This window comes from Ursus americanus, chromosome 20 (assembly GCF_024610735.1).
Source record: "Ursus americanus isolate L20-20 chromosome 20, mUrsAme1.1.p, whole genome shotgun sequence".
Taxonomy (NCBI): Eukaryota; Metazoa; Chordata; class Mammalia; order Carnivora; family Ursidae; genus Ursus; species Ursus americanus.
The window spans coordinates 46,726,196-46,753,522 of NC_142146.1; the positions used below are offsets into that span (position 1 = coordinate 46,726,196).

Below are 27,327 nucleotides of genomic sequence, written 5' to 3' on the forward strand. Positions count from 1 at the left end.
TCATAGCAACCACTCAGCAAAGGTGGGCAAAACAGGCACCCCCGTTATCACGGAGCTTACAGTCTAAAAAGGGAGACAGACACAAATTGTCACAACTGTCACAAATGTTGTAAAGGAGAAGTTACATGTTCTTATACAAGTGTGAGTAAGAATACTCTGTGGCCAGCAAGAAAAGCTTCCTTTGGAAATTGAGAATTAAGCTGAGGGCTGAAGGATAAACAGTAATAAGTCAGGTGAAGGTTTGATGGAAAGTATTCAGGGCAAGAGAAAATCCATGCCCTATATTTTGAGAGACCATGACATCTTAGGGAACTCATATAAGGCCTGCAAGGCAGCAGTGCCAGACCTCTGCAGGTGAGGCGGAAGTGGAGGCCCAGCCACAGGGGTCTATTAAACCATGTAAATTCCTTTCAATAGAGGAGTGAAGTCATTGCCTAAATATGCTGCATAACAGAAACCTTATTCTTTTTAAAGTACTTGGTGTGACTTATTTGTTTTGTGGCATTTATTAAAAATAATATGATGTATCTTGGTTTCCTGCAATAGTTACAGTTATTTCTAAATGAGGTATATGGGGACAGAGTATTTTCTTTAGTCCAGTTTCTCCACTTTAAATACATATACAATTTCCGAAGTTAGCTAAAATGTGAGGTGTGAGGGCACTGTCCTCTGAACTGCCAAGTGTTTCCAGGACTTCTGACACCAACTACAAGTTTGGGGGGATTCCTAAAATCACTGTCAGTTTTGATAATTCACTAGAGGGACTCATAGGAGTCACTGAGAGCTAATGTACACATGGTTATGGCTTATTACAGGGAAAGAATAAATTAAAATTAGCCAATGATGCACAGAACAGAATCTGGGAAAACTTCAAATGTGAAGTTTTTGTTGTCTTCAGAATGCATTACGCTTCCAGCATTGATGTGTGACAATATGCATTCACTAGTGCCAACCAGAAAGCTCACCCAAGCTTTGGTGTCCACAGCTTTATAGGGACTTCATTAAGTGAACATGATGGATTTACTGCCCATGTGGTTGCACTCGGTTCTTAGTCTCCTACTTCCCAGAGGTTGGGTTGATACCATGTGGCCCAAGGGGACTACTATGTGTCACCTCAATAAAGCATAAAGTATCAGATGTGGTCCAGAAGAACAAAGATACTCCTATCATCTAAGAAATTCAAGGAGTTTAAAAGTTACCTCCCAGTGGCTGGGGATAAAAGCCAGATCTTTCCTTTGGCCAAATCACATGATTTGGCTACCCTCTGGCTTTGGCCAAGTCTGTCTTATAGCAAAACAATCATATTCATCTAGGCAACTATATTTAGTATAGCTTTTATATAGTAGACACAGCAATAGTGTCATATGAATGTGCTTCACATCTGGAGGAGCCACTGTGGGGGAAGGGATAGTTCTAAAGAAAAAACTAATCTATCCTATAAAGTCATCATATATATTACATTTATATTTTCGTTCCTTGATTTACCATTATATGTACCTTATGATAAACTCATGCAATGTTATTTAGCATAGAAATTAGTTGATGGGGGCGCCTGGGTGGCGCAGTCGTTAAGCGTCTGCCTTCGGCTCAGGGCGTGATCCCGGCGTTCTGGGATCGAGCCCCACATCAGGCTCCTCTGCTGGGAGCCTGCTTCTTCCTCTCCCACTCCCCCTGCTTGTGTTCCCTCTCTCGCTGGCTGTCTCTCTCAAATAAATAAATAAAATCTTTAAAAAAAAAAAAAAAAAAAAAAAAAAAAAAAAGAAATTAGTTGATGACTGGCTAAATTCAGTTCTTCCTTAGGCCAGTCATTTTCTATCAGTATTACACTTTGAGGAGGCTTTAACTCATTTTCCCAATTTGACTATCAATATCAACATTATAACCTTAACAAGGCCAGTGTATATCCTATCACACTCTGGCAGTAAATGTGACTAAAATATAAGAATCGAAACATACTGGCACACTACCAGAGTCCCACTCAGTCGTTAACAGTACAATCCATCATCAGATCGTATAACCAAAATGTCGTCCAGAGTGATGCCACTCAGGTTTGCAGGTTTCCCTTCAACCTTGTCAGGGTGCAAAAGCAGATGTGGTCTTCACCCTTTCAAGCATCTGGTATAAAATTGAGCTGTAGGACAATATCATCTCTTGTTCTGAGCCTTTCTCAAAGTAGTAACATAATATTTAATTTCCCCCACTATATGACCCATTTATTCCCTCCCACAGTCATCTACTGTTTTCCCCAGCAACATGAAATGCCTAGTATTACCCAAACGTTTTCACCTTTGGAAAAGACATGGGGTCTGCCCCCTGAGGAAGTCCAGATTGCCAGTAGTAATACTAGTCCAACAAGTATTTCCCTTCAGCATACTCCCATTATACAGGGTAGGATTACATGGCACATAGCTAGTGGGCTCTCAAACACTAAGCAACTCGTATGTTACATTTCCCACCAACCCCAATTATGCCAGACGGGGTGAAGGCACAATTCAACCTACCAGGCCCTTAGGAATTCTGACATGAAGATTTAAAGATATAGGTGTTTTGTTTAGGGATTATCCCTGTTTTTCTGGCACTAATAGTCACGGGCTTGGTCCTAGGCAACTGCATTAGGTAAGAAAAAATGTTGAGGTAATAGAAAAAAAGAAAACAGGGTAGTCATACCAGGTCCTCCCCCTGTGGGAAGAATTGCATAGTCATACCAGAATACTTCCCCGCTTCCTTATTCTCCATCCGATTACTCAGAAAACTGGGGGAATCTATCTAGTAGAGACCCCTCCTTGGCCTCTCTTATGTTGAATGTGAGAACACACTTATGAAGGTGCATAAGCTGATCCTTCTTGCTTTTATCTACTGCATTTTAAACAACAAATGTTCTAATTTCCCATTCTAATTCTCTGTCAAACCACTGCTCTGTGGATACTAGCTCTCTGCTCATTGTTAGACATAACATGCTACAAAGTGTGTTCCTTGGTCTGACAGAATGTGTTTGTCCAAATTGATGTCTCCCAAAATCACCCTCAGTTTCCATAATTTGCTAAAAGGACTCATAGAAATCTCTGGGAACTACTATACACACAGTTATGGTTTATTACAAGGAAATGATACATTAAAATCAGTCAAGTAAAAACACAGAGCAGAATCTGGGAAGGTTTCAAACACAAGACTTCCCTTGTCCTTAGGACACATTTTCCTCCTGGCATCAATATGTGACAGTATGTGTAGAGTACTGACAACCCAGGAAGCTCATCTGAACTTCAGTGCCCAGACTTTTTATTGGGGTTTCATTACTTGGGTCTGACTGGTTGAGTGCCCACATGGCTGCACTCAATCTCCAGCCCCGACTCATGAGTCACCATGATTAGCACAGACTCTCAGGTGTGGTCAGAGGGCTCCCCCAGTCATCTCACTGGCATAAACTGGAGGATGTGGCTCACAAGGCCTACCATGAATAACAAAGACACTCCTATCTCTGGGGGATTGTCCCAAGAATTTAGAGATTACCTCCCTGGAGCCAGGGATAAGGGTAGTCCCCTCTTTCCACAAGCCCAAATTCTTTACAACAAAATATATCATTTTGAAGCATAGAATTTCATTTTTAAAGTTGTACTTATATGAAATTTACAATTTTTTTAGCCCTCTGTGGAACATACGGGCAGTTTTCAAGTGGGTATATGACCTGCTGTGAGCTGACCATGAATTATCCGTTCTACCCTTCGCCCTTATTAACGGATAAGGAAATGGTGAAAATAAAATAGAAAACAAAGACACATAAAAAGAATCAATGAAGCTAAAATAAATTATTTCTTTGAGAAAACTATGGCAAGGTTGAAGAAGGAGAGGAAGACAGAATGGGTGGTGAGGAGAGATGGGGGAGCTTAAAGAATTGCCATTTGAAATAGATGAAGGGCATAACAGACGCAAACATTTAAACAGAAAATACAGGGATATTATACACAATGTCTTGCCAATAAATTTGAATATTTACATGGTTGGTCAAATTCCTGGAAACCGAATCAAAAAGATAAACATCATAGTCCCATTACTATTAAAGTGTTTTGAGTTACTAGTGAAAAAACTTCTCACAAACCAAAAAAAAAAAGAGTGAAAGAAGTCCAGATATGGCTTTTCCAGTAAGCTCTATCACTCAAGAAAAATAACGACAACAACAAAAAAATTTCCATCTTACACACACTGCTCCAAAGTCTATATATAAAAAGAAGAAACATGTCACTAAAGGCAGCCCAGATTCAAAGAGATGGGGAATTAGACCCCACTTTACATGGAAGGAATAGCAAGGAATTTGTAGCTCATCTTGAATCTGCTGCAACGTGGTTTTCTAAAATATTGTAAAAAGGAGGAGTGTGTCAGAAACAACAAAGTAGAAGTGTACTTACATACGTTAGTAGTAATTTAAACCTATGGTAGAACTTAAAGCAGAGTATTCAAACAACTTAAGTAGAACTTAAAAGAGAGTATTCAAACAAAATGGCTAGTGCTCTATGGATCATGGAGGATAAGGGGCCAAATGACATGTATAATAGAGGGATTAACTCTATCATAATACAGGTCTGACCTGCTTTGTATTCACATAAATTGATTCTTTCTGTGCTTTGTAAATGTAGCAATTTCTTTTTATGAAAAATGTATGTATTTCCACTTGAGTATGCTTTCTATATATGTCTTCTATATAGTGACAGATTTTTATCATCTGTTATAGACACTGTCTTGCAAATAGTAGGCATTTGGTATTTGCTGAAATTCATGAAAGCAAAGACAAGCATAAAAAAAGGTCTGAGAAGACGATGATCTGCTCTCTAATTTATAGGAAACAATTATGTCAAACAATTATAATGTTGAGGAATAACAATACCTGAGCTCCCCCAAGACCTCATTAAGGCTCTCTGCCAGCTTCTTTTGCTATTTCTGTAGCACTTGATCTCAGTGAATTTTTCCATAGCCTCTGTCTAATACACAAGTTTCATCTGCTATATTTAAATCAACATTGTAAAAAATTAGAAGAACCTTTTTGCCTCAAATTCTGTTTTTAGTTCATACTATGGTGTGTATGTGATTTTTGTTACCTCCGATATACGGGGACTCGATGGGTCGAAGCTCAGAGGGACAGAATTCTAATATGACATTTTTATCAATAACTGTAAAAGTCTTTTATCTATGAGCTTGACACATTCTTCCTTATCTTTGAAATATTACTTCAAGAGAATTTGGGGGGGTGGATTACAAGTATATATCTCAAATTTTATGGTACTTTTTTCCTTCCTACAAATTAAACTCTTACAATGTTCCTAACACTATGGTAGGCATTGAAGGTCCAACTGTAACTAGAAAATGTTGTCAGATAAAACACAGGATTTCCAGTTAAATTTGAATTTTAGATCAACAAGATACTTATAGTAAAAATTATTGTTTATCTTAGGTTTAAATATAACCAGGTATCCTGTAATCATTTTATTTTATGTTATTTATTTTGCATGCATGTTAAATATGACAGCCCTAGTAAAAATAAATATTGTTCCTGATCTGTTATCATTTGAAGTCCGGTGGGCAAGGCAGATCCTAATCAAACAATCTGGTAGATGAATGAAAAAATTAAATTGCGATAAGTTACCAAGGACAAGTACAGAGCTACAGAAGGAGAAAATAAACGTAGAGAAACCTGGCCAGGAAGGGGACATCAGGGAAGACTTGCAGTTAAAACTCGTTAAGTGGAAGTGACAATGGGCCTGACGTACTATGTGGAAGGAAACAGAGATATTCCCACAGTGTTACATTTAAATGGCAATTTTATATACAGGGGCATGTGTCTAACTTTAATGGTACAAGCAGTAGAAAGCCTGACTGCTCACCATGATGCAGAACACTTCAGAAACAAAGCCTTGTTTCAGGGGCTACCTAGCATGTCTGTCTTTTCCATTTGGCATCTGACTGATAATGAAGCCAGAGGCTGCGTGTTTTAGCGCTAGAGGTGCTAAGATGCTACAGGAGATTCCATTTCAATATTCAATTCCAAACACTATGGACATCTTCTGGGAACATGGAAGAAAAATTGCTTGTTCCACCAGGCCTCTGACCCTTGCTCCTACCAGAAGTGAGAGGGAACATGACTGGTGGGAAAGAGTCAAATCCATGATGCACTCACCAGAGAGTTGCCAGACAAGAGTGTTGCAAGTGAACACACCCTACAGCGCCTCTGGCAGGATTCAGGCTCTCAGACGTTCCCAGCTGCCCAGCTTGTGATTCCTCCCCCTTTTCCAGTTTCTCTATGCATGCGATGTAACAAATGGTCTTGTATAGTTTGTATTAATTATTCAGGTTTGAATATAATCTTTGTTCATCATCATCATCATAGCGAGAGTTGTCCTGTCTCAGGTTTATATATTTATTCCCATATGTTCAGGCTCCTTTAATTATCTTCTTTATGACATCTGCTAAATAAAAGGAGGAGTGACTTATACCAATTTTTATGGATGCGGGAACCTGAGCACACGCTCTCCAGATGAGTTGCCGGCGTCCTTTTTCTGACACAGCCCACAGCAGGATGGAGCACTGACCTAGTCTCCTAGGCTTGCCTGGCACTGTATCAAACTGGTTAGAAGTGCAAAGCAAAAAAATTGACTGAAAAAATAATTATGTTGAAAGATATTAATTTAAATAATATGAAATCACAAAATTTATGGAATATTAGTTAAAACTTATAAAAAATAAACTGACATATTTAACTGTCAGAAATGCCACCTGTTAAATTATAAAATGATTTGATTCCATGATTTTATTATTATGGCAAATAGCATTATTATTGATTATAGCATTTTAGATATCCAAAGTAGCATATGCTCTAAATTTCACTAATAAATTATGTATATTAGAAATCTGCAAATCTGGGAATATTTAAGCTTTTCTCTAAAAATATGAAGTATTTTTTAATTATAATATAGTGTATTCCTTCACAAAAACCTGTGCCTGTGGGAGAAAATTGAAGAAATCTGTGATTTTAATATCCCAACCTCTTTATATAGCACTTTGTTTTCTGAATAACAAATTTTTCATAATGATGTCTATATTTTACTTTAAAAAATTTAATGTACATTGGACTCTAGGTGGATATAAATATCAAATGTATAAAAGATGTATGGGCTTTGTAGTCATATAATGCTAGATGTTTTTAAAAAGCAAAGGCTTTATTTACTAGGAAAATTTTAGAAACCAGAATACATATGTTTTTTTGAAAAGCCAGCTTTTGTTTATTCAACTAAAAGCTAGAGAATTCCTTTCTTATAACTAGAAACTCGACTATTGAGATCCTGCCCTCATATACAGGTTTCTATCTTATTTCTGTAAAAAATGGACAGGCAAATTTCAGAAAAGAATGATTATTTCCAGATCAACATCAAAAATGATTTTACTTTTTTGGTTTTTTTTTTTTTTCAAGTTGCATGTGTTCTTTGGTGCTGCCTTGGGTACTATAGAGCAGAAGGGACTCCAGATCCTCCTCAATCTCTCTGTGGTCAAGGCCACCCTACTTTTATCTGTACCAGGGAAGTTTTCAAATATAAAGTGTTCCCCTAAAAGCAGTGACATAGGGATTGCAGGGCAGGGCAAAGATTTATCTCCCAGATACATCATACCACCTATAAGGCTTTTTCTATCTGCTTATGAAATATGCCCACCAGATTTTGAAATTAATTACCTCAACCTTGAGGAGTCTTTTTATAGTGAACATACCTGTGACTAATAAGTGTTATAGGGGCACCTGAGTATCTCTGTTAGTTAAGCTTCCGGCTCTTGATTTCAGCTCAGGTCATGATCTCAAGGTCCCAATATCAAGAGCCCTGTGGCAGGCTCCCCACTAGGCATGGAGCCTACTTGGGATTCTCTCTCTCCCCCTCTGCCTCTGCCCTTCTCCCCCTCCTTCTGCTCACACTCTCCTGCTCACATGCTCTCTCTCTCTAAAAAAAAATAATAAAAATAAATAAATAAATAAAAGAATATAGTGTTATATTTCAGATGGACTGGGATTTTAAAAAGAAAGAAAAATAATATTTTAGAATTACTACACACCATTTTTGCAGATTGTACCGAATGCTGTCGATATTAGCATGATGTGGAAGGTGAAGTGTATTTGAGCCCAAACTTTATGCCAGACTCCTGGGTGCCAGCTACTAAAGACGCAATTCCATTGAATCCTTACCACAGTCCTATAATGTTGGTACATTGGCTCCATTTTACTGATGAGAAATCTGAAAGAAGGATCTTCCGGAGCACCTGGGGGGCTCAGTTGGTTAAGCTTCTGCCTTCGGCTCGGGTTATGATCCCAGGGTCCTGAGATCGAGCCCTGCTGAGCCTGCTTCTCCCTCTCCCTCTGCCTGCTGCTCCCCCTGCTTGTGCTCTCTCCCTCTCTCTCCTCTGTCAAGTAAGTAAATAAAATCTTTGAAAGGAAGGAAGGAAGGAAGGAAGGAAGGAAGGAAGGAAGGAAGGAAAGTGATCTTCCACCTAAGCCACAAAGAAGCCTTTATAGTGTTTTCCTATTACTCATAGGGCCTATCAGACAGAAATATGGAGGAGTATTAGTTGAGAAGAACAGTGAAAAGTCTTTGGAAGTAAAAGCGGACCTGATGGTAGCGTTTTGGGTTGAGGCATATAGAATGGATACTCAGATGATGGTGGTGGTCAAGAAAGGTACCCAAAGAGGCACCTGGGTGGTTCAGTCAGTTAAGTGTCTACGTCTGCCTTTGGTTCAGGTCATGATCCTGGTGTCCTGGCCATGTCACACTCCCTGCTCAGTGGGGAGCCTGCTTCTCCCTCTGGCCCCTCCCCCCAGCTCCACCTCTCTCTCTCTAGCTCTCTCTTTCTCAAATAAATAAAATCTTCAAAAAAAATTTTTTATAAAGGTGCCCAAAGCAGAAAATTTTAAAGGAATTTGAGAAAACACACCCTACTCTCCTTCTCCCTTTACTCAATCCAAACCTACAATACATCCCAACCATTTTTGGATTAAAAAATCATTGGATGGTACCAAAGCCAAAATCCACCTACTTCCCAATTTTCTGTAGAGCCGGTGCTATTAGTGCTATTGAACTCTGACTTATGTGGACTTCATCACTGCTGGATTTCCCAAACCCTGCTAACGTTGTTGTTTTCATATGCTTTCTATTCCCATGTGTCTAAGGACTTGAAAAAATCCTCTTGTGGCTTGTCCTGTTGTTATTTGGTTTCTCACTGCTGTTGTTGCTTCATTTGAATATTTTCTCAAAGAGCCTTAGCAAAGTTGATTTTTTATTATGCTTCTTTTTGTGTTACTAAGAAGGAAAGATCACCTAAATCACATTTTAGTGCAGACTCACTGTTGACTCTTTATAATAATTACATTCTCAGCAATCAGCAGTAGTATCACATTTCAAGCGCCTTGGAATTATTTCTCTTGTCATGATTCGGATACATTTTTCAGACTCTTATCTAAAATTAAACCACATTATGGCCTTGGAATTTGTCATAGCTAGCTCTACCTTTTCTCTTTCTATCATTTAAACCTACTGCAAAGAACTTACAGAGAGTGACTAGATTCTGAATAATTAGTTCTTTATAAGATTTACTGTCATGTGGGAAGAATAATATTTTAGATGTTCTTACTAATCCACAAGATGTTATTTCTAAATGGGATTACTGGAGTAGTAACGCTTACTGAGCTCCAATTTTGTTTTACCTGAAGGGAGTAAATTGTTCTTGCAATGTTTTAATCATCCATGACTTGTGTCTCAGTTTTTCCTAAAGGTTATCATTATTAGCAATTACATTCAGAGGACCTAGGGGAGAAAATGGCTCTTAGCAGAACATCAGCTAACATGCAATAAGGATATTTTGAAATATTAATTCCTGCAATGGGGCAGAACCTATTGCAGCACTGCCCTGGTATCTGGAATAATTCTTTCCGCCAGTCCTGTTGGTCGCCAACAGTAGAGGCCTTCTCATACACAAACATCTGCTCAACTAGCTTAGTTTTGTTCTCCTTACTTCAACTCAAATGGATTTTGTAGGAATTTGCTGTGGTACACATCACCTCATAAACAGAGTATATCAACACCAAAGAATCTATGAGACATCTGAAATAGAATCTGTCAAGAAAGGTGCTTTGTAATTATGAATATTATGATGTGCTGTATGCTATAAACATTTGAACACATTCTAAGGTTGTAAGATGTGCATTTCTTCTCTGTGTACAATACTACCATTCACACTGTAACAATAATCCTATAAATACTGATGTTTTATTCTATTGTATTGACTATTACCTTCCTCATGGGTATCTTCTCAGTCTGAGATAAAACCAAACTAACAAAATAGATATTTTCATTTCACATAAAATCATGGTTTTAAAGTGAATCAATCATAGAAAAGTATTATTTATAAACCATCTGATATGTTCAGATTCATGGATCCCAAATTATAAAACTATCCATGAAAATAACACTCAGTAAATATTCTGTGGCTCAGTAAGAACTGACTTGAGTGTTTAAAGAATTAAAATAAAACAGTGCTCCATGTTATGTTTCTGTATCTGTTGGATTTAGTTTTTGCCAAAATTATCTGTCAGAGGCCATTCTTGTGTTTTCTTAGTTTAGTGACTCAGAGAAAGAAGGAGGTGAAAGTGCTGGGGGATGAAGACAGCATTATTGAGAAAGTTCAAAATCTAATGGATAGAAACCTAATGGTTTTTGTAAAATCAGGGTCACGGCCAATTTTTTTTTTCATTGTGAGAGAAAGAAATAACTTCAGTCAAGCTTTTTTGTATTGTATTCAAAATATTTCCATGATGTAGTTGGTTTTGGAGGAATTTTTTATTGTTTATTTTAATTTTTCATAGTTAATATGTTTGTTTGAACCTAGAATTACATGCTGAATCTCCACAATTGTAAAGCATGAGATTTGGAGAGCCATGTCAAGAGCAATCTGGTTCAGCAAATTTGCCTATTTGCTAATAGACTACCTAGATACTGTTCCAAGTGTGCAAATAGAAATCATTCTTAGCCTAAAAATTCCATCTTTATGTCATGTCATGCCAGAGGTGAACAAACTGCCAATTGTTAAAGAGATTGAAAACTTTTAGCTAAAAATAAGTATTACTCATTCCAGTGTAGAAAGATAAGCTTAGATATTGAAATAATAATGGGGGAACCTCAAAAACGCTCTAGTCAGCCCACTAAAACAGATCATCATTCCCAATTTCTCCATTCCTGTCATTGCTGTCGATATTTCCCTGGTTAGCCAGCCTCACAACAAAAAGGGTAAACTCTATACATTGCTCAGCTTTGGAAACAATCAGACACTTTTTTTTCCAGCTGTTTCCAAACTAACCCGATCTTTGTCACCTTTCTCATGGCATTTTAATAGGCTAATTGTATTCCCTGCATATATTCTTTTTCACCAAAGGGGAAAATACTGCTTGCTGATGCTACATCGATCTTTCCAAAAAAAAAAAAGATAGCCAATAGGTACGTACAGAAAGTACATGGTTCGAAATCCTAATAGAGTCCTCAGTCTAGTGTCTAATCCATGTTCTCTCTCCTAGCGTATCTGTCCGAGAGCCCTATGGTTGTGGTCACAACTGCTCAGGTTATAGCTGCTTACTCCTAGCTGCTTTTTCCTGCTCGTGTTCTTACCTGCTATGCCTTAGAATGTTCAGCTTCTCTCTATACACCTAAATTCCAAAATGCTAAGGCTCAATGCGGTTAAACTGCTCTGAGGCCTTCTTCGGAAATTTACCCTCAGTATCTTTTCTGTACCATCAGCATTTCCAGAACATTTTATGAAATGCCCAACCTCTATATACCTGTTTTCTATTAGCTTCCTGTATGTAAGTTAAATTAAGGATAGATTGATTCTTACATTTCTTTTCTTTCCCCACAAATCAGCTTTTTTTTTTAAACTGCAGGTCATGACTCACTCGGTTTATAAAATCAATTTAGTTCATTGACAAGTCTCTTTAAAAAATGAAATAGATTAGAATAGAAAATACCAGGGAATGGTGCCCAAAGTAAGGAGGAGTATTGATTTGCAACTCTTGTTTCAGATAGATAGGCAGAGAGAGATAGCAATATAGACATTTGTTTTGCATCCTGATGTGAAATGTATTTTTTATTATGGATCATAGTCATAAAAGTTTTTTAAAATTTACCAAAATCGTGTTTATACTCAGTCATAGGTAGAGTTATTAATGCATTCAACATGTTGAGTATACCGGAAGTATTAAGAAAAATAACAAAATTGTCTCTCTTTGAGGATGTAGCATTCTCTTAAGAGAAACTGGTATGTACACAAACAATTTTAGTACGATGTACATGATTTCTAGATGCAGAGTACAGATAATTCCCTGGGAACATAGAGGAGGAGGTAATAGCACTTCCTTGAGAGTCTCTTGCTAACTCACATTCTTCATTCTTCCAGCAAGAAATCAGCATGCTAAATTTTAATTAAAATATTTGTAAAATGTTAGTCCATTTTCTTCTCTTCTTTTAATGCTATATGGTTATTAGCAAGTAATGGAGTTATACTATAAAATTCTGTGTGGTGAGGTTGTAAAAATAATAAATTTCTCTTCAACAGTCTTGAACTATTTTCAAGAATTGATACTTGGGTGCATACTGCAGAAAAACTATTACCTATTTAGAGGAAGAAATTGTTGGAAAAGCTTGACCTCCATAAAGTTTTCCTTTATATGAAATGAGAAAACTTGCTCACAGTAAATCACCTGTCTTAATCTTTTCTCATGTTCTTAAAATATTATGCGAACATATTGCAACATAATATAAAAATTTTAAGAGTAGTGTATACATAAAACTTCATATTGGTAAATACTGATGACTAAAAACATATTAAGGAGTCAGAAATATTTGGTAAATACAGTAGATTTAAAATAATAGATCCTGGTACTATTAATTTCTCTTTTCCTGAAATGCAAGGTACTTTGGGTTGATTAGATATACAGTTGACCCTTGAGTAATGTGGGGGTTACAGGCATCAACCACGCACACTGTTAAAAATCTGAGTATAACTTTTGATTCCCCAAACACTTTACTCAAAGCCTATTGTTGACTGGGAGTATTACCAAAAACATAAAAAGTTGATTAACACATACTTTGTATGCTAAATGTATTGTACACTGTAGTCTTACAGTAAAGTAGGCTAGAGGAAAATATTATTAAGAAAATCATAAGGAAAATACATTGATTGTGGCATACTTAATAAAAAAAAAACACACAAAAATCGGCATTTATGTGGACCTGTACTGTTTGAACCCCTGTTGTTCAAGGGTCAACTGTACATTTACAACCAAATGAAGAAATATTTTTATAAGAGGACTTAAAAAACACTTGGGGGTCTCTTTGACATAGCAAAAATTAGACTTGCAGTTGGATTAAAAAGGAAAACAGCAGTTACATTCTGCATATGTAACCAAAATATGCTACCAATTTTTAGAGTGCTTTCTTGAAACCTCATTAAACAAACCCTGAATGTATAACCTATCTGTTCCCTTGGATTCTTAGCACATGCTTTTTGAGTAAGTGGTATTATTCTTTCTCCAGGTCTAATTAATTTCTGTCAACATTTTTCATCTGGGGTCCATTAGAAGTTTTTAAATGTTCTGATTCCTGTGCCTAATTTTAAAAATTAAGGAGCTTCTCTGGACAGTTAAATATATATGTGCACTGTCCTTCCTTATATTATTGCATTAACTAGAGCTTGTTTTCTATGTTGTACAACATAAAGCTTTTTGTGCAACACATTTCCTACGGCTAAATCATACGGTCATGTTGTAGGGAACTGTTTGCTTTGTTTTGAGGAATCAAGGTCCAGAATTCAAACCTCTGAAATTTATTTCCGTATTAGGAGGTTGATTGAATGACTTTATAAAAAGAATTATCTATTTAAATTTCTGAAACAGCTTAAAATTTATCAAATTTTTAATATATTACTTTGTATTAATAATAAGTACAAAATCTAGTAATGAAATCTCTAAGTCACTAGTTTTTCTAGTGAAACAGTTTAGTTTTATTTGCTAAGAAGTCCTGAGTTTTTCATAATGAATATTATGTGTGTGTGTGTAATGTGCTACAAATCTATGAGAATTTTTATCTGATCTACATAAACTGGTATTATATATGGAAAATATCTACTTATTTCCTTGAGATTTTTCCCTTGGAGTTCATGTAGCATTTTTAAATATAATCAATTTGCCTTAATTTTTCACCCTTTCTGATATATGTTATATGTAGATATAGATACAGATATAGATGTTGATATATAGATATATGTTGTATATATACAACTGTTTGGGCTTTACACTTTCAAAGCCTTATCCCCTACACTAATACATCTGATTCTCCTAATAATCAGATAAAAGAACTCAAAATAGTGTGAACAATTTTTGTTGCCAATTTACAGACGGGAAAACTGAGGTCTAAATAGGTGAAGATATTTCTTTAAGAACTAGGTAGTGAGAGGTGGAAGTAGGATATAAAACCATATCTTCTTACTCCAAATTTCATGTTTTGAATATAATCTGAAAATATAAAACAGCAGAAACTAAGTTGTATTAGTCAGGGGTCTCCAGAGAAACAGAACCAATGGGGGATACATAGATCTATACAAAAGGAGATTTATTCTAGGTTTTTGTTCATGTGGTTATAGAGACCTAGGAGTTCCATGATCTGCCATTTGCAAACTGGAAAACCGGTGGTATAATTTAGTTCTTGTCTGAAGGCCTGAGAATAGAGGAGGCCGATGATATAAGACCCAGTAGAAGACTGAAGACCCAAGAACCAGGAACGCCAATGTTCAAAGGCAGAAGATGGATGTTTCAGCTCAGAAAGAGAAACTTTACCCTTCCTCAGCCTTTTTGTTCTATTCAGGCCCTGAAAGATTGGATGATGCCCACCCACATTGGTGACAGTGATCTTCTTTACTCAGTCTACTGATTTAAATGTTTATCTTTTCATGAGACGCCCTCCCAGACACACCCAGAAATAATGTTGACCAGGTATATTGGCATCGCTTAGCCCAGACAAGTTGACACATAAAATTAACCATCACACCAGTATTCTTAGAATTGTTCATGATTGCTAACAATATGCTGAAATTCACTTTTTGAAAACTCCATAAAGCTCTGTTTCTGCCCCAGATAGCTAAACCCTCCCTACTCTCCCTACCTAGGCTGTGTTTCTCTTTCCTGAATCCTATTTCAGTAGAGTTTGGGAACTTAGTGTTCCTCTATCCTGAATCCTATTTCAGTAGAGTTTTGGAACTCTGCAGTATTAAAAACTGCAAAACTCAGTGTTAAGTTAAAACCTAGGGAGGGAAATCTTGTTAGGGAATGGATTTTCTAGAATTGGAAGGTCTTCTATTGCTAGGTAATAGGCCTGGTGCTTTCTATATGGTAAATCCCCTACTACATATAACAATCTATGCCTTGGGCATTTGCAGTTGCCATTCAGGATGAAGAAACTGAGATACAGAAAAGTTAAACCCATTGCTGCCAAAATTCCCTTAACATGCAGGCGGGAACCTGGAATTCAACCCAACATCTATGGAGCCTGAAGGATGTTTCCACTATGCCATTTTCTAGAAAAATGTTTGCAAGAGTGCTTGTTCAGAGACGTGGGTTTTCTGAAGAAAGTTGTATTGTTAAGTTGTTGTTTTGTTGACCTTCATTCAAAAGTATAGGAACATGTAGTATTTTTTAAGCAGAGAGTTTATAATAGCTATTATCTTCACTTACCTAAATAGAAGACCTGACAATTACAATGAGCTTAAAACTTCCTTACTCAGATCATAGGAAAGGATTTGCTCCAAGAAGCTGTGCAGACTGTGGTTATCAGAGAGGACTTCATTGAAATCAAAAGCAATTTTTATGACAACTGTCAAAGAAAATCAAAGTAAAGCTGCATTACATGATGTTGGCTTATAGATTAGCTATACTCCATAGATGACATATTTAATTCATGACAGTTTTTGCAACCCCAGCAATAAAAAGAGAGCTTGCAAAGTATGAACTGCTAGGTAAAGAAAATCAAGGAAATCAAAAGGCAGAGTGGGAAATGCTAGCTAAAAATTTAAATAGTTATCTGTCCCTATTCAGAATTTCACGTAAATTCACCTAAATAATATAATTTCTAATGCCCACACTAATAGTTCATAATTCATTTCTTAAATATGTGACTACTAGGGTGCCTGGGTATCCCAGTCCATTAAGCGTCTGCCTTCGGCTCAGGTCACAATCTCAGGTCATGATCTTAGGATCCTGGAATCGAGCCCCAAGTCAGGCTCCCTGCTCAGTGGCGAGTCTGCTTCTCCCTCTCCCTCTTGCCCCTCACTGCCACTCACCCCTGCTGCTCATGCTTTCTCTCTCTATCTCCATCTCTCTCAAGTAAATAAATAAAATATTTAAAAAAAATAAATAATGTGATTGCTTCATCAATCTAATAACATTCTTTGATTCATATTTATTTGTTTGTTTTAACACACGATATTTCAGTCAGATACCTTGATTCTAAAACAATGCAGATACTTTAGAAATAGACTAGTGTGAGGTCTGTAACCAGTAGTGTTAACAGCATAAATCAATTTTCCCAAGTTTACAGAAAAATATATACAAGTAAATATCATCTTAAGAAAATCAAATATATACATGTTCAATTTACAAAATGGACAAATTATGCTTTATTTTCATTGTATAAACATCTGTTGCATTCCTTCTGATATAGCTAAAACAGATTTCAGGTTATCAAGAAAGCAGGAATATTTGCAGTCAAATTTCCAAGGTCCTAGTGAGTGTTAAATTTGAAGAACATTTATACTTGACTATTCATTTTTCAAATTGCTTTAAAAGAATTCCCCTTAATCCCCCTCTCCCAAAAAGTCATCCCCCAGCCTAAATTTCTAAGTAAACTTGAAAGGTATTTTTGTATATGCAGCATTAAAATGTATACTGATTCTTCCAACTTAAAGTATCAGAGAAAATATTTTCTTCCACAGAGTGACTGGCTGGAAAAACAAGTTAGAGGAAAAGAAAGGAAAGAAAGAAAGAAAGAAAGAAAGAAAGAAAGAAAGAAAGAAAGAAAGAAAGAAAGAAAGAAAGAAAGAAAGAAAGAAAGAAAGAAAGAAAAGGAAGGAAGGAAGGAAGGAAGGAAGGAAGGAAGGAAGGAAGGAAGGAAGGAAAGAGAAAAAAGAAAACAGGCAGATTGAGTACCAATTTTCAGAATGCTTGGAACTTTTTTACAGGACCCTAGAGGAATTTCTCTGGGTCGGGCTGCTCCTCTCTTTCAGTTAATTCCCTGGGAATGATGAGTCTTCTTTTTTCTGTAATGTGGAAATATTAACCCTTCTAACAGTATGCTCTTAAGTAATAAACCTATACTGACTCTTTGTGTTTTGTGATTAACCTTTATTTTTCAAATGGCTAAAGGGTTTGAATAAATCTTTGAAATAAAGTAGTTTCAATCAAACATTTTAATCTGCTGACAGATGGGAACTAAAAATAACTCTGGCATAAAAGTTTCAGTGGAGAAGCCAAATAAAGAGTCAAATTCACCAACCACTTGAGAATCCCCCAAAAGGCAATGCATATCTTATAAAGGGTATAATCATAATGTTAAAACAACTGCCATAAACTGAGGAAAGAGTACAAATATTTTAGTGATAAAACTACCAAAACATGTTTCCTATCTTCAGGTTTACATGTAAATGAAATATGATTATGATGTTTTAGTGTAAAATATCAAAAGGAGTGTGCTATGTAGACAAAAAAATTATCTTTATATTTTTGTAAAAAATTATGGGATTAACAATTTCAAAAATAATACTAGGACAATCAGCCCAAAATTTGTAATAAAAAAAAAATTAGATTTCTGCCCCACACAATCCATATAAAAAAATTCCAAGTAGATAAAAGAGCTAAATGTTAAACTCAAATAAAAACCACAAACTAGGGGTGCCTGGGTGGCACAGTCATTAAGCATCTGCCTTTGGCTCAGGGCATGATCCCGGGGTTCTGGGATCGAGCCCCACATCAGGCTCCTCCACTATGAGCCTGCTTCTTCCTCTCCCACTCCCCCTGCTTGTGTTCCCTTTCTCACTGGCTGTCTCTATCTCTTCAAATAAATAAAAATAAAAGCTTTAAAAAAAACCCCACAAACTAACAACTATAAAGGTAAAATGAACTATAAGCATATATATATCTATAACTATGACTGGAAAAGATCTTCCTAAGAAAAATGTAAATGTCAAAAATCATTGTAAAAATATTCAATATTTGTTTTGAATAAGATTCCTTAAGCACAGTTAAGACAAATGATAAATTGAGCAGCAACATATAAAGCAAATATAAAAATGATTAATATCCAGAATATATAAAGAGCCCCTACAGATAAATACGAAAGGATAACCAAATAGAAAAATGAATAAAAGAAAAAAATACAAATGACCAATAAATGTATAAAAAGATGTTTTACCTCCCTGATAATAAGGGAGATTTAAAAATAATGTTAGGGCCACCTGGGTGGCTCAGTCAGTTGGGCATCTGCTTTTGGCTCAGGTCATGATCCCAGGGCTCTGGAATCCAGCTCCAGGTTGGGCTCCCTGCTCAGCGGGGAGTCTGCTTCTCCCTCTCCCTCTGCCCCTCTTCCAGTTGTGCTCTCTCACTCTCTCTCTCACACTCTTTCTCTCTCAAATAAATAAATAAAATCTTTTATAAAAAATAATGTTATATTTTTTTTGTCCCATTAGATTAGCAAAATACTTATGAGATTGTTAATTCCCAGCACTGGTGAGAAAATAGACACATATAAATTGTTGGTGGGAGTGTCATTTGATAATGCCTTTTAGAAGGCAATTTAACTAGCACATTCTCATTTAAACTATTAATAACAGCATGAATTCCAGTAGTTATGATCCTAGGAATCCTAAAAATCTAGTTTCTAAAGATATTATCTCTCAAATGCAAAAAAGTATATGTGTTAGGAGCTTAAGTATGGTATTACTTATAATAGGAAGCAAAATATTGAGATAACTTAGATTGTGGGTTCTAGAGTCAGATAGCTTATGGTCCAGTCAGGTTGCTTTATGTACTAACTAGGTAACTTTTTATTTGACTTCTTAATTTATATATTTGTAAAATATTTCAAACTTATTATAAGGATTAAATAAGATTATACAAGTAAAGAGCTTAGAACTCAGAAGGGAGGATATCCATTATTTACTAGGCTCTCTGCCCTTAGTATCAGAATCTTGGTTTTGATAAGGGCAGCAATGTACTCAATTAAAAAAAAAAACATATTTCTTAGATGCAAGCCTTCCTTGCATCTAAGGATAACCAAGTGACACACTTCTAATTAATGCAATGTAAGAAAAAAAAAATCACTGAGTATGTGATCCTAGGGTGCCATAACAAAATATTACAGAGTTGGTGGCTTAAACAACAGAAATTTATTTTTTCACAATTATGGAGGCTAGAAGTCTGAGACCAAAATGTCTGCTGAGTTAGTCTCTTCCAAAGCCTGTTTCATTGGCTTGTAGATTGCCACCTTCTCCTTCTATCAATCATATGGTCTTCCCTCTGTGTGTGTCTATCTTAGTCTCCTCTTCATAAAAGGACATGACTCATATAAAAATAAATAAAATGACCTCATTTTAACTTAATTACCTTTTTAAGACCCTATCTCCAAATACAGTCACATTCTGAGATACTGGGAGTTAGGAATCCAAAATATGAATTTGTAGGGGAAAGCACAGTTCAGCCAACAACAGCAGGGTTTTCAGGAAAGCACCTTACAGGGGCACAGGCCGTTTTTCATGTTGTATTTCTTCTTTGTTCAGGCAGGGATGCAGATGAGAGGTCTGAAGCTGGAACAGCCTTTTTGTGACCCCGAAGGAAAAGGTAAGAGATCTCAGAATCTTTGACCCTGACATATTCAAACTACAAGAACATCATCAACTTACCCTCCCTCTAAGCATCTTGGTAAGTGTATACTGGAGGTAAAGCAGGAGGAGGGATTTAGAACTTAACTTGTTATTCAAAGTTTCTGTTACATGTAGCTGAACCCAAATATACAGTGAGTTGAGTAGTGTTTAATAAATTCTAATTCCCAATAATTATAATTAAAAGGCTTTTTCTTTTTTTAAGAAACCTGAATGTTTACCAATAGAGAGTGTTTTAAAAAATAAGGTAATCACAAACTGATGCAGCCACTCTGGAAAACAGTATTCCTCAAAAAGTTAAAAATGGAACTACCCTACAACCCAGCAAATTGCATTACTAGGAATTTACCCAAAGGATACAAAAATACAGATTCAAAGGGGTACATGCACCCTGATGCTTAGGGCAGCATTATCAACATTAGCCAAACTATGAAAAGAGCCGAAATGTCCATCAACTGATGAATGGATAAAGAAGATGTTGTATATCTATAGTGGAATATTATTCAGCCATCAAAAAGAATGAAATCTTGCCATTTGCAATGACGTGGATATAACTACTGGGTATTATGCTAAGCGAGTCAGTCAGAGAAAGACAAATACCATATGATTTCACTCATATGTGGAATTTAAGAAACAAAACAGATGAACATATGGGAAGGGAAAAAAGAGAGAGAGAGGGAGGGAAACAAACCATAAGAGACTCATAACATTAGAGAACAGACTGAGGGTTGATGGAAGGAGGTGGGTGGGGAATGGCCTGAAAGGGGGCTGGGTATTAAGGAGGGTACTTGTTATTATGAGCACTGGGTGTTATATGTAAGTGATGAATCACTAAATTCTACTGCTAAAACTGATGTTACACTATATACTAACTAACAAAAATTTAAATAAAAATTGAAAAAATAAAAAATAAAAATAAGGTAATCCACATTAAAGAAAAATATGAGGAAGATCTATAGTAAATAACGAAGTTTTCTAAGATCTATTATGAAGTGAAAAAGTGAAGTTGCAGAAAAAAAGATGCATTTATTTTAAAATGACACATTGAGTAAATAGATATAAATGCATTGAAGTTTTGTAGGGATATAGGACTGAACTGTTTAAACCTTTAATAACAAATATATGTTAATGCATTATAAATATAATAAACAGGGAAATTATTTTCTAAAAATAATCAAATTACTACTTTTTCTGTGCAATTCTGTACTTGCAGAAAGTGCTTCAATTAAAATTTTTGAATTACAAAACTCAAACCATATCTTAAATCACAGATTTTACTACAAACACCTAAAGCTTCGATTTTGTTGGGGAAGATGGTACAGACCACTTTATAATTATTTTAGGGGCTATGTATATTATTCTTTTAAGAACAGATTCATAACTTAAACTGGATTTCTGTGAAGGGACATGTCGACTTTCTAGAGAGCTTAATAAATTATAAATGTTGCATTAAAATTATATTTAAAGAGAATTCCACTTGCATCACAATAGTTTGAGGGGCATTGTGGACCCACTCTCCAGTAAATGGAAAATTGGAAAACTGGAAAAAAATATTTTAAAAGAAATAACCATTTAATATCTATGGAAATGGTCCTGAGGGCATAGAGCAAATGAAGAAACACTTATTCAAGAAAATCTACTAAAACTCATTAAGAACAGTGAAAATCTGAGCTATTTGAACCAAGATGAGTTCCCTTCTCCCTCCCCCAGATCAGTGAAACAGAAATGCCACTCCAGACTAGTGCATCTGAGTACAGACACCCTTCCTTCTCCCCGGATTCCAGTTATAATGCCCTCTAAGTAACAGCAGCAAGATTTCAGCATTTTACATACTATTTTCAAAACCCCAATGATGTTTGTTTTTCGTTTTTTTTGTTTTGTTTTGTTTTTTTGCAAAATGGACAAGCCCATGCTAAAATTCATATGGAATTTCAAGAGACCCAAGATAGTAATTATATTTTCTTAAAGAGAACCAATTTGAAGGACTCACACTTCCTGATTTCAAAATTTGCTACAAAGCTACAGTAATCAAAGCTGAGTCGTTTTGGCATAAGAATATACAAATAAGCCAATAGAATAGAATTAAGAACAGAAAATAAACTCAGTGGTCTATGAATCTATGGTCAATTGATTTTTGACAAGAATGAAAAGACCATTCAATGGGGGAAAGAACAGTCTCTTGAACAAAGTGTTCTGCAAAACTGTATATCAACATGCCAAAGAATGACATTGGACCTTTATCATGTACCATATACAAAAATTAACTGGAAATGAATCAAAGACCTGGATTTAAAATCTGTAGCTATAGAACTCTTCAAAGAACATATAGAAGCACATACGCATGACCTTGGATTTGGCAATGGAATCTTAAATATGACATCAAAAGCATAGGCAACAAAAGAAAAAACAAGCTGGACTTGATTAAAATTTACGACTTTGGTTCATTGAAGGATGCTATGGAGAGAATGAAAAGACAGTTCATTCAACAAATGGTGCAAAACCAGCCGGGCATGGACATGAAAACAAAGTCTGTATACAGACTTTACACCCTTCACAAAAATTAACTCAAAACAACACAGATCTAAATATAAAATGCAAAACTATAAAACTCTGAAAAGATAACATAAGAGAAAATCCATATGACCTTGGGTATGTCAATGACATTTTAGATATACACCAAAGTACTATTCATGAGAGAAATAATTGACAAGCCGGACTTCATTAAAATGAAAACCTTCTGCTCTGTGAATGACAACGTCAAGTGAATGTAAAGATAAGCCACAGACTGGGAGAGAATATTTATAACAGATACATCTGATAGAGGACCCTTATCCAAACTACACAAATAAAACTTTAAACTCAAACAAAAGAAAACAAATAACCCAATTTAAAAATAGGCAAAAAAATCTGAACACACATATGACCAAAGAAGATATACAGATGGAAATAAGCATATGAAAATATGCTCAGCATTATTTATCATTAAGGAATTAAAAATTAAAAGAACAATTAGACATCATTACAAACTTACTAGACTGGCAAAAATTCAAAACACCAACAACAGTTTGTGAGGATGTGGAGCACCAGGAATTCTCATTCACTGCTGGTGAGAATCGAAAATGGTACTGCTACTTCAGAAACTACTTTGGCAGTTTTTTGCAAAGCTAAACATAGGCTTGCCATAAGATCCAGCAATTGCACTCCTACGTATTTACCCAAATGAATTGAAAACTTATGATCATACAAAAACATACATACAAATGTTTAGAAGGCCTTTATTTATGCTCATCAAAAATAGAGCACAACCACAATTTCCTTCAATAGGTGACAGGATAAACAAACTTGGTATACAATTAAATGGAATAGTATTCAGCAACGAAAAGAAATGAGCTGTCAAGTCATGAAAAGACATGGAGGAAACTTCAATGCATATTGCAAAATAAAAGAAGCCAGTCTGAAAAGGCTACTTATTGTATGCTTCCACAAGTATGACAGTTTGGAAAAGGTAAAACCGTAGTGCTGGTTAACAGATCAGTGGTTACCAGTGGTTACCAGGGGTTTGGTGGGTGGCAAAGGAGGGCTGGTTGATAGGTAAAACACAGGGGGATTTTTAGGGCAGTAAAGCTACTTTGTATGATACTATAATGGTGAGTACAAGATGTTAAGCATTTGCCAAAATCCACTGACTTTTATAGCACAAAGAATAAATCTTAATGCATGCAATTTTTAAGGAATCATTTCGGAGTTTGGAGGATCCCAGAATGGAATGCAGAAAGTGGCAAAAGAATTTAAATGTATTACAAATTCCACTTGGGGGAGATTATATAAAATATCTGACCAATAATCTGCAAAACTGTCAAGGTCATCTAAAACAAGAGAAGTCTAAGAAACTGTTAAAACCAAGAGCTGTCTAAGGAGACATGACTATTAAATTTAATGTGGTATCCTGGATGGGATCCTAGAACAGAAAAAGGAAATTAGGACACAGTTATGAAAAGAAAAGACAAACCACAAACTGGGAGAAAATATTTGCAAAACACATCTCTGAAAAAGAATTTGTATCCAGGGGCGCCTGGCTGGCTCAGTCAGTGGAGCATGCAACTCTTGATCTCAGGGTCATGAGTTCAAGCCCCATGTTGGGTGTAGAGGTTACTTATTAAAAAAAAAAAAAAAGAACTTATATCTAAAACGTACAAATAACTCCTGAAACTTAACAACAACTACAAACAAGAGCCAAATTTAAAAATTGGGTGTGGGGAACATTAAAACCCTTTATACTATCCTTGAAATAATTCTATAAATCTCAAACAATTTTAAAATAATAGTTTATTTTTACAAAATCCTTCATAGTTTCATACCCACTTAAAAACAATCCAAATATAAGATTTTATCTCATCTTTGCATAGACAAGTTGGGACAAAGCAGTGAAGTTCATTTATGCTGCATTATTCCTGAAGAATGAGTGATAGGCTCTTGCTTGTTTTATCTTTCCCTAAAGCCAAGGTGTGTGTGTATGCTTTGGGGGCAGGGAGGGGACAGCGGAGGGGATAATGTGAAACATTTCTTCCATTTTATGATGCTCTTTTTTTTTCACTTTTTAAATTTCTAAAGCCAGGATGTAGTCTACAATTGATGGGAACATTTAATATGGTAGAGTTTTGTTTAGTTTGCTTAGGTTTCTTTCCTGTATGGCTATTATTAAATCAGTTGTGCATCTTACAATCTATGGTATTTTATAATTGAAGAAAGATGGCATACGAACTCCATACAATGTAGAGAACAATAATGTCCTTCCCAAAAGAATCTTTCAGTTCCCGTTTCAGTTCATGTGACAAGCTAACTCTTCCCCGAGGAGGAAGTTTCATTTGTTTATTTTTATATTCACAATTGTACTTTGTGAGTTCATAGGTCAAGCTTTACTGAACAGTAAAGTAAAACAGTTAAAAAGCTGAAATGCTATTTTACATACATACAGTCAAGGACTTCTAACTGTCACCAGCCAAGTTAAAAAATACCCCCAAGCTGGTGGTAGCTGAATGTTATGTACTTTTTTGCTTCATCTCATGCCTCTAGAGAATAGAGTGTGATAGTTGGGTAATACCAATACTGAAACCTGTCCCAAACCTCAGCAAAAGTGCAAAATAGATTAAATTTGCATTTGTTGCTAGGCATACTCTCTTACAGATGGATGTTATCATCCATCCTCTCCTCTTTAAAGCCCTCAGCTGTCCAGAGTGGCTCCTTGAAGTGGGGAGCCATCTACTCTCTTCACAGAGAGATTATAATCTTCAAATTCTTTTCCTGACTTTTCCCATCTGTAGTTCTCTTTTTTTTTTTTAGAGACTCCTCTGTACTTTCAGATATTCTAGATATGATCATTGACAGTATGTTAGTACTAATATATTAATACAGGGGTCAGCAAACTCCTGCCTTGGGCCAAATAAACTCCTGCTTGTTTTTGTAAAGTTTCATTGGATTGCAGCCACACCCATTTGTTTAGTATTTAGTCCTGTCTTTGGCTGCTTTTGCTCTATGATAAGAGAGTGACAGAGACCACGTAGTCCACAAAGTCTAAAATATTGACTATCTGGCCTTTTACATAAAAAGTTTGCTGACCTGTGTTTTGATCTGTCCTTTGTGTTGGGACATAGGCATAATTTAGGTGGTAATTGATTTGAAAGGGTCCTACTGTGTGACAGGTATATATTCCTCCTCACTTTTATTTTACAAAGGCATTTTAGAAACAACGCATGAAGCAAAAGTTGTGATAATAGTTTTGAGAGCAAACTTATAAAATGCAGAATGCTGAAAGCACAGGTATTTCAGCAAGCTATCTGACAAATAGATCATGTTATACCTATAATTGAGTGTGACAAATATTGGCTAACATACAGCAAAATTAGGTGAATTGCATAAACATTATTTTCTAAATAGTTCATGTGAACCCAGCCAATGATCTGGTGGTGTACTTTAGAACCCCATCTTATTAATTAAATAGTTTTACTAAAGACTACTACTGTAATGACTTTTTCAGATGCTGATCAAACCTGTAAATGAAAAATTAGAGAGTAGTAGATAGTACATTGGCTGAAAAAATAGCGATCTTAAAAGCTTGAAACAAGGGGCTAACTATGCCTAGATGTCATCCAACAGGAATTTAATCAAAAGTCCTAACTGTGGTATACAAAACCCATTTGTACAGCTATAAAGTAGGAGTTTCACGGCTTGGTAGCCTGGGTAGGAAATGTGTTAGGATTTAGCGGACAGTAAATTCAGTATGATTCTGCTTTGCATAGCAATCGCCAAGAAAATTTAATTATATTATTATGTATTTATCAGAAAACATGTCTAGAAGGTGGGTGGATATAGGCATACAATTTCCAGATAGTGTGCTGTGTTGTGTTAAACGTTGAACTTTCAGAGAAAACTTTCACAAATTGGAGCCTGTCGAAAGGAGACCAGCCAGGTGAGGAGCCTGAAATTAAGTAAAAAAATAAAAGCAGTAAGAAAGGGACCATAGATAGTCCCTGACTTAAGGTGGTTAGACTTAACAATTTTTTTTAACTGTGTGATGGTGCAAAAGCAATACACATTCAGTAGAAACTGTGCTTAGATTTTTTGAATTTGGATCTTTTCCTGGGCTAGTGATGTTCAGTAGGATTCTCTCTCATGATACTGGGCAGTGAGCCACAGGTCCCAGTCAGCCCCACCATCAGGAGGGTGGTAACTTACAACAATTCTCTACCCATATGACCATCCTGTTTTTCACTTCAGTGCAGTATTCAATAAATTACATAAGACATTCAACACTTAATTATAAAATAGGCTTTGTATTAGATGATTTTTTCTGGCTATAGGCTAATGTAAGTGTTCTGAACTCATTTAAGTTTGGTGAGGCTAGATATCGATAGATATGGTATATTAAGTGCATTTTTGACAGGATATTTTCCATTTACACGGGTTTATCAGACATAACCCCATCATAAATTGAGGAAGATCTGTATTTAATCTGGTGTATTCAAATGTTTTAAGGGATGACCTGAAGTTTTAACCTTGGCTGTAGCACTAATCTTCGGTTCAACATTAAATAAACATAAACACACACACACACACACACACACACACACACACACACACAGGAATAAAGAAACAAATAAACCATTAGAATTGTCTCAAAAGAGAATTAACTGAATTAGGTGTACATTCATTGTCGGTGGATGATAAAAGCAGACAATGAAGGGTCATTCAGGGTTTGGAAGTTAAACTAAATATTTCCTGGGATCCTTCCGTAGAAAATTCTAAAATTCATAATTCTTTAGATATTAGGTGCTGTGTTGT

At 35.8% G+C, this 27,327-nt stretch overlaps 1 long non-coding RNA gene across 2 annotated transcripts in view; it reads right to left on the minus strand.

Annotated features, from left to right (window-relative positions):
• The window catches only part of LOC123802699 (uncharacterized), an 89,904-nt gene that overhangs the window by 37,855 nt on the left and 24,722 nt on the right, over positions 1 to 27,327 (minus strand). The window contains exon 3 of one of the 2 annotated variants that reach the window (XR_006782614.2): positions 23,326 to 26,464. The exons of the other annotated variant lie outside the window; for it this stretch is intronic. This is a non-coding gene — a long non-coding RNA (uncharacterized LOC123802699). Of the gene's footprint in view, positions 1 to 23,325; positions 26,465 to 27,327 lie in introns of those variants that run through there. 2 annotated transcript variants of the gene reach the window in all.